This window comes from Bombus impatiens, unplaced genomic scaffold, assembly GCF_000188095.3.
Source record: "Bombus impatiens unplaced genomic scaffold, BIMP_2.2 scf_0102, whole genome shotgun sequence".
Taxonomy (NCBI): Eukaryota; Metazoa; Arthropoda; class Insecta; order Hymenoptera; family Apidae; genus Bombus; species Bombus impatiens.
In genome coordinates, this window is record NT_176521.1 from 744,302 (window position 1) to 756,528 (window position 12,227).

Consider the following 12,227-nt stretch of genomic DNA (forward strand, 5'->3'; position numbering starts at 1 on the left):
AAAAAAAAAAAAAAAAAAAAGACAAAACAAAATGGTTTACACGCGATAGTGTTGAAATTTCAATATTAAAAGTTGCTTTTAATAAAATCATTTCACTAAGTGTTCTTGATATTTTACGCTTTATTTATACTCACTCGAATATAAACCTCCACTTGTATTATTCTGCATAAATTATATGGTAGTTATTATTGAGAACATAGACAACATAGAACACAAATTGATATTTTCCAAACTACCCAATAAAGCCAAATAAATAAATTTCTATTTTTTATTTCTAGTTTCTCTCTAGTATTAGTATTAGTATTATACATTCTAGTATTAGAATGAAATAAATTCTTTTCTTAAAATATCGTGACTCGTGTTATGTTATTACTAATTTTATTTGTTTAGACACATAGTGAAATGGATTTGATAAAAATGTCCCGTATAAATGAAAAATTTTGCTGTGTAACATATAAAAGATAACAAGCAACATATTTAGTGCGTTGTCTTTCATTTCACATGCAATTATTAATAATATGAATCGAAATAAAAGACAGATAGAAGAGCAACGTGATAAAAGCAAAGATTTCCAAGGGAAAGCGTCTTTTGCGAAGATTTCTATGGCTGAAAGCTAGGTTAGTATATTTCAATAGTAACAGAACCGAGAAAGGGAAATTTCGCGCATTCGCGTTTCAGTCAGTCGAATCAGACGGAACATACATGAGCGGATTTAAAAAAATTTACATAGCGAAAAGCGGTAGCTGGATCAAAGCGATTACCTGGTTTCCGGTCGAGTTGGAGGGAACGAAAGCAAAAACATAGTGGAAGGAAGCTACTCTCGCGATGATGATGATTCAAAGGTACTACTAAACAACGGAGTCAGTTTTTTGTGTTTTTACATCACATTTTACTGTACTGACTAAAAGCATTCGTACGAATTAATGTTACGATCTAGTAAAATCTTTTGTCGTTAAATTGAACTTTAAGAGATATTACATTATTCTATACGAACTTGTAAAAGTTACAACATTTGTGCTTTTTCATTATATCTTATTAGGATAAAGAATAATTTCCAGCTATTCTATATATAGAAGACGTATTTGATACTATATTAAAAGATTCTGCATACACGAAATACAAATTTTTCAAAAGATTGATCCACCATATAGATATATTTTCTCACAACACAATTACCAAATTACGGATTTAATTAATATTGCAATTTAATTCTATGTTTAAGAAAGATTCCGATTGAAAAACTTACTAGAAAATATTTTAATTTAATACGATCTCTAAATTGTCTATTTTATAAATCTTGAATAACTTAACGAAATTATACATCTTAACTGAATCATATTTGTTACAATAAAAACCATAACTAGCTATTCTTTCAAATTCTTTCAAATAAGGCTGTCCTTTCAAATTTTCAAGTACGAACGTTACAGACGTTTTTGACATTACTAATACAAAAAAATAATTAAAAATTTTAATTTTAGTTCTTTTTCTGTTCTACGTTTTATATTTTTATCAATTGAAAGAAGTAGATTTACTGTCTTCTGTCAGGAATAATTCTATTTACGACACTTACACAGTTTTTATGGCACCATATAAGAAACTGTGAAATAAAAGTGGTAGAAAAATTGCATTAATGTTACTGAAAGAGTTAATCCACTGGAAAGGAGAAATCTTTCAGTTCAGTGGAAACTTTCTATCAATGCGGTACATTTCATTAAATTTATTGCTCTAATACAGTGAGAACTAATTACGTACTTCTTGGGGCTAACAGATTTACGAGACGGACGCGAGCGTACAATGTCGAAACTCGTGTATTTTACGAACTAGCTACACCATGTTAGACTAGAAATTACATCACTCCAGCACATGCTCTGTATAGAGAACAGAGAACAGCTTTCCCTCCCTTGACGAATATCTCTGTAACTGCCTCTGTATTTGATAAAAGTGCAATACAAATGTTGTTACCCGTGACCATTATTTTTTGTTCACGATGCGTCAGATAATAAACTTTCACGACTGATTTAATACAAAAAAAAAAAAGATAGTAACGTAGTAGAACAGAAAATTATTTGAAAAAGTTTCTCTTAAAATAACTGAAATCTCAAACAATTGGTATATTTGCATATAAATTTCAGCGATATTTTTGAAAAATAACAATCACTGGTCATTGATAGGAAAAAGGGCGATGAGACGTCATATACGGCACAAAGAAAAGCTGTCACGTCTCGTCCAACTACATATTGGTTGAAAAAAGTCTTTTCTAATCTGGCCAAGAGATTCTCGTACACGTTCGAACAGCGTATTTGCAAGAGGATGAGGTTTGGTCTCTGCGAAGGAGATTGGTAGTTCGCCACAGTTTTGTTTGAATTTCAAACGAACTATTGCGATCGTTTCGATGAGACGACTGTGGTTACATTTATGTACACTTGTGCATATACGTACTAAAATAATCATTTTCACTTTATGATGAGATTCGAAGTTTAATTGCTTAAGGCTAGTATTCATCGTAGTGTTTGAGTTGTGAATGAAATTGTTTTTAGTAATGCATATGTACTCATTATATATATGCATATATATCATCCAATTACAAAATGTAAATAGAAATACAATTAAAAAAGATAAATACAATAAAATATTTATATTCAATTCTTCTCTAATGATTATGCAAATAAGTTTGAGAATTATAATTTCATGCAATATAATATGCAGAATGTCTCGTTTAAACGATACACCTAGGTCTCATCTGATTTAATTATTTTTACGCTGTTCCCATTTAGACACATTTTTTATGAACACGTAATATTCTAACTACTTTTTAATGTCTGTTTCAGATGAAATATGTCTGTCCTTTGGCTCGTGGACTTGAGCTAGAAAGTATTTTAAGATTTCATTTACATAATTAATCTAAGCGCGATATTCCTGGTCGACTGTAACCTTTCATACTTATAAGCGAAATTACAGAAAGAAAAGAATAAATCTTTTAACAAGGAGGGTGGTGAAATTAAAGAAAATTCGTAGTGTCCGTGTAAAGATACCAGAATAAGTTGTAAAGTCGCAGCGCGACCTTAGATCTTCCATAATTTTACGTAACTATTTGAATCAATCTTACCCGACGATATGTGAAAGTTGTGTAAAAGAAAAATTAGATATAAGAATGGTTTAAAATTGTCTGGACAAACCTCTGGTAAAAATTATTTTTTCTAAAGAAATGGAGGATAAATTTGACAATTTTGTTAGAAGCAACCATTCGACAATACGGCGTACAGATATAATCTTGCGTAGTTTCTTAACCACGATGACGAAAACATTTCATGGAAACGAATTGGTTTACTCTTGGGAAAATCGAATTTAATTGTCACTCGATTAGAACTTTGCTCAAATGTACGAATGAGTTTCTGAACGTTATATCGAAGCCATGTAAAGGATTACTTTTATATGTGACGAAATAAATTTTTAGTAAATTAGAAGTATTTGTTATTAATCACCCTTTGAACATCGAACATAAGAAAATTATTTAAATTTCGGTATCTTTGTCTAACTTTGTACAGGCAGGAATAACTTTTCCGGCAGATTGGATTAAGCGTTAGTTATTACATATTAATCATTCACAAGTCTTCGCACAGTTTATAGAAAGCCATTTCTATTTAAGCAAACAATTGAAAGCAGTTAAGCAGAAAAGATAACAAAATAATTCAAACTTTGCAATGAAATTTCGTAGCATTTTATTTTCATGAGAATAATCTTTTTATATGGTGTACAAAGATTTTTGCGAATATCTATTATTCTTCTCCTCTTTTCCATTCTTTGCAACTTTACATTTTCCTTTAAATTCCCACTCTTCTTTTCTTCCCTTTTTCCTCTCCTTGCTCTATATCTTAGTGTTTGGTCATGTTTTACATAACTATACTCTCTGTTTGTCCGTTGTCTTGTTAATCCCTCGATCTCTCTCTCTCTCTCTTCTTGCCTAACGAGAGTTTGGGAGTAACTTTGACCTGACCGTTGTACGTCACGGATGCTTTAGCAACAATTGCACATGTGTGCGACCGCACGATGTACGCATATACAAAATGTAATTCACGGACGATCGACCGCACACGGCCAGACAATCGTAAATTACCGGTATGTCCTGTACTTAAGTAATGACCGAAACTTCGACTTGCTGCCACGCTTTGAACTTGAGCACTTGAGTAAATTGTAGATACAACAATACATATTACGTACATATGTAAAAAAGCAATCGGGGAAAATACTCATTAAGGATGGAAAATAAAGAAGATTTTTCTGCATAGAGGGACTTAGGACTGAAGCAACTTTTTTTTTAAATTTAACGTAATTTTTTGACCAATGAACGTTAGTTTTAGAATTTTTTGGGATTAAGAATTTTGTTATAGTTTTCCAAGATGTTACAGTATTTCTTGCACAAAGTTTTAAAAGGAATAAATTTTTATATTTTTTTAATTGAAAAATAAGTTTAGCTTAACGATAATCAAGCTTTAAAATAAACAAATTTTTATATTCTTTTATCAAAAATTTTTGTACATTAGTATTGTATATTTTACTAATATTTTATTTATTTTAAAGATTATCAAATAATTAAGTTGCCACAATCACAAATGGCGCAGGTAACTATTATAATACCCCAAACATTTTGTTCGAATATGCTATAAAAAATTCTATTTGAAATGTGCTAACAGCATGTTTGTGTAATTAGCTTTGCTCTTCATTAACAATTATAATTAATTAATTAAATTATTTATGTCACGTTCTTGCGCAAGATTTTAACGATTCATTGTTCCAATATAATAATGTGAATACATATTTATGAGGTAAACATCGAAAATGCTAATTGCATTTAATATATTTGCGTTACACCTTTGTGCGATTCGATATTGAATTGCTCTATCGATGTAATAAAATGAAATTGTGAAATAAAGTTTAAATTTTAATCGTTTGCTCGTAAAAAATTTACATATATCCATTATTACATTTAGCGGAAATTTGAGAACATCACATACTTCAAACACTATTATATTTTCCATTTGATACTAATTTTGTATAATAATTTTCTGCATTATCTGCTCTATGTTACTAAATTATCTATTCTGTATTATTCGATTGTAATATTAAGATATTAACCTTTTAATTGCGGAGTTTAATCTCAAAAATCCGTTACGGGATACGCAGGTAAAATCAAGCAATGACGAGTATATACGTCGGCCACAGGGCAAATGCTCCTGTTAAAAATTTTACGAAGAAAATAAAGCGAAACAAGGAAGTATTACATTTTTACTCGGTAAAGAATTCACAATTCATTGTTGAAAAAAGATATTGTTATTAAAAACTTTAAAATTGTCAAAAAATAACAGAGTATACAAAACAATTTGGGGAATAGCCGATATACGGACTAAAATGCAGAAAACAAATCCGAGAATAGCCGATGCATTGGGGAATATAATCAACTCAATTTGTAAAAAGCAATATATTATATGAAGTATAACCGATATACCAAAAAGAATAATCAAATAATCAAATCTTTTCTTTTTTTAAGTACATCATAGTTTTATTGGGATAATAGTTCCACAAAAATTTTGAGTTTTTATAGCAAATGGTAATTTTCTATTTTACACGTCAACCGCCCCGAAATAAAGTTTTGGATTGACGCGTATACACGTGGAACGCAGTCAACTAGTTAAAATAGAACACAAAATGAATTTGTAGATACCATTTATGCGTTATCAAAATCACACCATTTGTCATAAAAGGAATAATACAAGCTGTGCTTCATCTTAGGTGGAAATGGAATATTTTTATAACACGAATAGGTTACGAGACTCAATCGTGTTACGCGAGAGGACAGGTACAGAGGTAAAAGGATGGGCCTATACAACCAGTAGAAAACATAAAAACTTTTCTAATATAAACTTCGTCTATCAACGACGAAGCTCTGGATAGATTCTATTCGCGAATGCGATACGAGACACGTAATCTCGTTGTTAGTTTCAATCGAAACTATAAAGAACAGGAGATATCAGATTCATTGTAATATCCACTTAAATGTGCACTAAATATGCATCTCTACTTATTGTTAATAAAATTTAATTTTTCAGGAAAGTATTTACGTAAAGAATATTTTGTTAGGGTTCCAGCAAATTTCAATTTCAGGAACTTTGTGTGATTCTAGTAAACTTTCAAAAATATCGAAGGATATTGTACGATTCTAAACGAAGTTCGATAGAAAAATCGTCACGTGCATAGATAAGTATGAATATACGAAGATAGATTTGATATTGTACTAAAAAATTATATAGAACATATATTATATTTATTATATTATATTATATTACATATATTACATTTTTCAACAAATTTGGAATCTACCTCAGTGTTGTACTAGATACATTTTCTGATTATTAGCGTAATTTCTAGCGTAGTTTATCATCTCGTTAATATCAGAATTACGAATTTTGGTTCTTTCATAAACAAATAAAAAAAATGTTTCTAACGATATAGTTGTAATAGAAAACGTTGAACGAGCAAATGAAATAGCTATCGCAGAATCCGAATTCCCAGTTTCTTTCAGATATAATATAGTCGATAATACTCTGAATGGAGGTGAGGTAATTACGTTTGATGTAATAATCGATTGAAAAGTTCGAAGTCCAATAAATTTAATTAAGAGGAAAAAGGATACCGGGATTGCGGTTGCAGCTTACCGAGGAGCCGAGAAAAGTTTTCCAGAGACGTTCTTCGATTCGTGTAATAGCGTGTCATTATAAAGAGCGGAAGAAACGATTCTCGAATACACTTTTTCGTTAATTGAGCTAGAGTGTTAATTAACAGAGCATTGAAGACATTAATTCCCAAATCGTACTTTGAAATAATTCCATAAATACGAACCACCGAGAAACCAACTTTTATGATAAGGAAGTTAGTTCGGCATGAAAGTAAATGTAATAAACGGAATTAATTAAGCTTCCCTTTCGACGTAATTTTCTACCTATGTACATACACCGTCGAATATAAATAAGAGTGATTATATTTATTCGAAAAATTTATAATTCTTTGTATTTGTAAAAACACTGTCCATTATAGCATGGCTTTTTTCTGTAGGTACGATAACGTACTACAATTATTTTACATTATAAAGCATGCATGGTGTGAGTGAAATAATACTCTTTCATTTTGTTGTTTAACGTTTGAAATTATAAAGCACATATAATGTTAAAAGGCTTCAATTTCTATTACCTGCCAGCAAATATCTTAATATTTGCGCATAGCTGTGTATATGCATAATTGGTACACATGCACCGCGAATATACCATGAATATAAATATTAAATACTCACTGTGATTTATTTTAATCAACTTTTATCGATTCACGATATCCCATGCAACGTAGACTATTAATCTATTAACGGATTGGCTGCTATTGACGCGTGCAATCCTTCTACTATTACTGCTATTGTGTTCTTGAATTTGTGCGTTTCGACAAAAAAGATTTAAAAAGAGAAACGAATCAATAATTACTGTGCTAAAATAAATACTAAATAAATATTATTATTGAAAATAAAAATTTTCTTGACGGTAGAAAATAGTAAAAAAATTGGATAGCCTTATTTTAGACTTTATAAATTAGTATTTGAAAACATTACTGGGTTACTATTTTATTGGCGTCATTGATTTTAATCATGATTAACGTCGTTGTTAAAAGAAACATCCGTCTTGGAAGGAATACCAGTGCATATACTAAAATAGTATACAATTACATTATTCAAATCTCTCACAAAAGAGCACCTATAAAAGAATAAATGATTGTACAAAGCAAGGGACTATTACTTTATTCTTGTACAAATCCAATAAATATTCCATCGTTTTCACTCTATGAACAGCTTTTAACGTAACTCAATATTTCATTGCCTCTTCAAAAACCCAATACGGAAACAAAATGGGGTTTGTTTTATAAAAACTGATTGTCGCATTTTCTGGATGAAAAAGATGCGAATTCACAAGGAACCGAAAGAATGGTCTTATATAGTAATTCATAATATTAGTCATGGTAGTTTAGCAGATCAGCGAAGGAAGAAGAGATCGACATAGCCCAACTACATGCATAGGCCGTTTAATTATCGTTGAGGCTCGAGTGTGAAATTGCGTCACTGCAGAACCTCACTTTGCCTGGATGATCCAATTAACTTAAAACGACCATTTTCTTCCTCTAATCAGGCGAATTTGAAACACTAACGACGACGGGAGGAAAATTGAAGCTAAAAGAGGGGTAGAAAAATGATTCTAGAATAACTTAAATCTTTCGGAGAAAGAAGGGAACAGGAAAGTGTCTGACATTTGTGTTCTGTAAATATATTTGTCAATAGTATTTATACCAAATTAATGAAGTGATATGAAATACGTAATAACCAACGAAAATAGTTACCCACTTCTAAATTCCAAGAAAAGGTAAGAAATAGAAAAGTAGCTCCTCCGAGATTAAATTTTTAGTCCGCTATATATAACCAATTTAATTCTTCTTTCAAATCTGTTGTTTTATAATTAAATTGAGGTTCCATTAAGTTAATTATCGCTCGTAATTACATTCTGATTTATCGTAACAGTGAATGAATATTATTAACATATGTAAATTAATTGCAAACTAATGACTGAGTATCAATAAACTACGATCTTCTTGCGGAGTTATCAAATTGTTCATGATTTTCAATTGTTCATTATGAAAATTATCAACAAGATATTATAATTAAGTACGTGATTCGTTAATATCGAAGTCAAGTTTAAATCGACTTATATTTATTATGTATATAATTACCACAAAATTTTTATTTTGTAATCAAACGAACACAATCTTTGCGTAAAAATATCCAAGATAATTATTCTAGTTGAAACCAGCATCATTTTATTGTATTCCTCGGTATTTGAAAAGTATTGTAGGTGCTGTGAAGCATGCTTTCATCAACTGTTATGTTTGTATAACATAATCAATTTGCTCCCTGCGTGACAGATATCGATACATCCCTTATAGGATTTCTGAACTAACATAAGCTTCATATGAATGCACCTGAATGTATGCTATTTACATGTTTACACAACAGTTGCCGTAGACACAATTGGATGTAAACGTACATAAACACTTCTGTATAGTAATCATTTCATTAGAACGGAACGTGTCTCAGCGTCTCATACTACGTTGACATGATCACGTTATCGTGCAATCAGGTAAATAATTATTATGTCATTGATTGATTACGAATAATTTTTATATAGCCTGATTAATCAGATCGTTTCGTTCAATAGTACATTTAAACAAATTTTGATGGTCGTATTTTACTAATGCTAAAGATGATGCAGCGATGTTAGGTATAATTAACATTCCTACAAATTTATAGAAATATGGAAAATATGAATCGATAGGGATGAAAAACATTTCGAATAGAAAAGTACCGAAAGTAAACTAATTTATGATATAAAATACTATATCATTTTCTTTGTTGCAATATACTTAATTCAATAAATCACCATAGAAAATTTAAAACGCTATAAGAATATATCTATTAATTATTCGTTATGACTGAGAAGAGATGAAAATTTTAAATATCTGCAGAGTTTTATTAAGAAATTTCAGATCTACTCTTCCTTTGTAATTATAGATAATCATAAGCCGCACGTTGCGGTGCGCTTACTATTAGAGCACTTCCTCTTTCGAAACTAATCATCGGTTGCAGGGATTATTTATAGTTATAGCAGCTTCATAGGGCCCATTTGCAATTTACAGATTTCCTACTTTGGTCTTCTCCCATTACAAACATCAGTTTTGATCAAGATCTAGGTACCATCGATTGATTATCCCCGCGGATGCTGGTCTCCTTTGCGAGGAAGATAATACCATGGCCATGTATGTCCATTTGAGAAACACGAATCTATTAATCCGACATCGATTAGCAGACTCTCCCATATCGTGTTTCGTGTTACGGACGTGTTCCATTTGATACAGTGTTTCACATTGATTATAACTGAGACGCGATTTTACTATGAGTAACGATCATTGCATCTTACACAGAATAAAGGATTATAATAAGAAGTTAATATAATACAATGTATCTGAAGAAATTCGACGATTATATATAAAATTTATCTATATAAACTTGTCTTTCGTGCAAATGACTATCAATTTACTTTTGCTTCTCTATTGCCATTACATATCTATATCATGAAATAAACTATACAGTTAATATACATTGTATATATACGATATAATCCGATAAATAAACAACCATATACTATATCATTAATAAATAGCAAGTATATAATCCAATAAATAGTCAACCCTCTGTGATTTAATTTGAAGGCCCTAAACAAATCAAAATTTAACTCGTATTTGCACGAAAATATGTTTAGGTTATCTAAGATCATCAAGTTTGATTTATAGTGACAATTTAGAATTTGTAATACAGCTGTTATTGGTAGACACTTAGGCTGTTGAATCGCTCGAGTCACGACAGTCGTTTCCTCTTCGAGTCGTCACCGTTGAGATGAAATCCAAGAGGAATCATTCGATTTCACGGTGAAAGGAATAAGTTTGAACGTCGAGATGCCCGGCATCGGATCTCTTCGTCGAAACTTACTCCGTTTCCCGGGTTCGCGCGGCGAGAATGAAGGAAGAAGGCGAGGAAATTACGTGTCAACTGAGCATCAAAGATTCCGCTCATGCGAACCGACGGTAAAGACTTTTGCCATCTGTACAGGTCATAACGCGTTTCGATGTCTTTAACCTTTCGCCTTGTCATTTTTCTAATGACTAAATTTTCTGGCTTCCCTCTTTCACGATAATTTGTCAACTATTAGTAAATTGATTAAAATTTAACAATTCATAGGTAATATACTCTTCTTTTATGATTCTATCTATATTATAGGCCTCTTTTACAATTTTATAATTTTATATTAAACGGAACAAATAAATAACTTGCAATAATGTGTGAAAGTTACTTGTGAAATTTTATTCATTTTATTACCAGATTTGTTACTGCTGCGTAACCGAGATACATATTCATGTATTAATATCGTTAACTTCTAAGTTGTGACTTGAGACCTTATGACTCGTAAAATTTCATTAATAATATTAGCTAAATTGCGCAAAAGAGCTCTGGAAATAAATAAATTATGTGACAAATAAAGAACATCGGAGTACTATTAAATCTAATTTTTCTTCTTTTTCATTTCCCACAAAAAGTGGAATTGTATCAGGTTATTCGAGAAGTTCGTGCCAACTTTTTCATCGAGGAGAAAACGAATATATGGAATTAACTTTTAGAATAATCACTCACTCTTTATTGTTTGTCAAAGTATTTGTGTAAAAATTTCCTAATTTTTTAAATTAAAACATGTATTTTATTTGATCTCCTTTCTGCAAATCATAGCTATTTTTATATTTCATGAAACACAGTCTTTTTGTTTTTCATAAAACAAAGCTTCTTAAAAGGTGTATTAAAAGGTTACAATAAAAGCACGATATGTGAGGAAAATGGCAATGGCTTTCTGTTTTCTTCTCTGGACAGGGCAAAAATAGATAAATGAAATTTACATTGTACGCCAATACAAGCTATATAATCGATATTATCTCGAAATATGAGATATAATGTAACATCAATGTATTATCGGATTTATTCAGCGAGTCTATTTATTATTCAATACACTTAATGCGTTATGCTTACTGCTGTAAATCAGTAGAAAACGCATACGTTATTTATGTACATATTCTTGCCTTGTATCGCATTAAAAATGAATCCATTAACCATCATTTATTTTATATTTTGAATTTTCATTGCTACTTTTTAATAGGGAGTAGCAAAACAGTTTTTAAAAAAGCGAAAAATGTATAGCTTATGCGTATATGAGATCTTCGTTTTATTTTTGACAGTAAAATACGTTAGAAAAACATATAAAGGAGACATTTTTTGACTTTACCCTTTTAAAACATAAATTAAATATTCTTTACTATACGTGTTAGATATTATACGACGTATTAAAAAAAAAAAAGACGTTAAAAGCTCTGGAAGCTTATAGTACTCATCGTATTGACATATATCGACATATGCCTAAATCAATATAGGACACCATATGTAGGTCACAAAGTCAATACTTTTGCTATAAAACGTAATTTTACACCTGCTTTTATGGCGATACATATTTTATTTAATTTACTCATCTACATTGTTCCATTTAAAA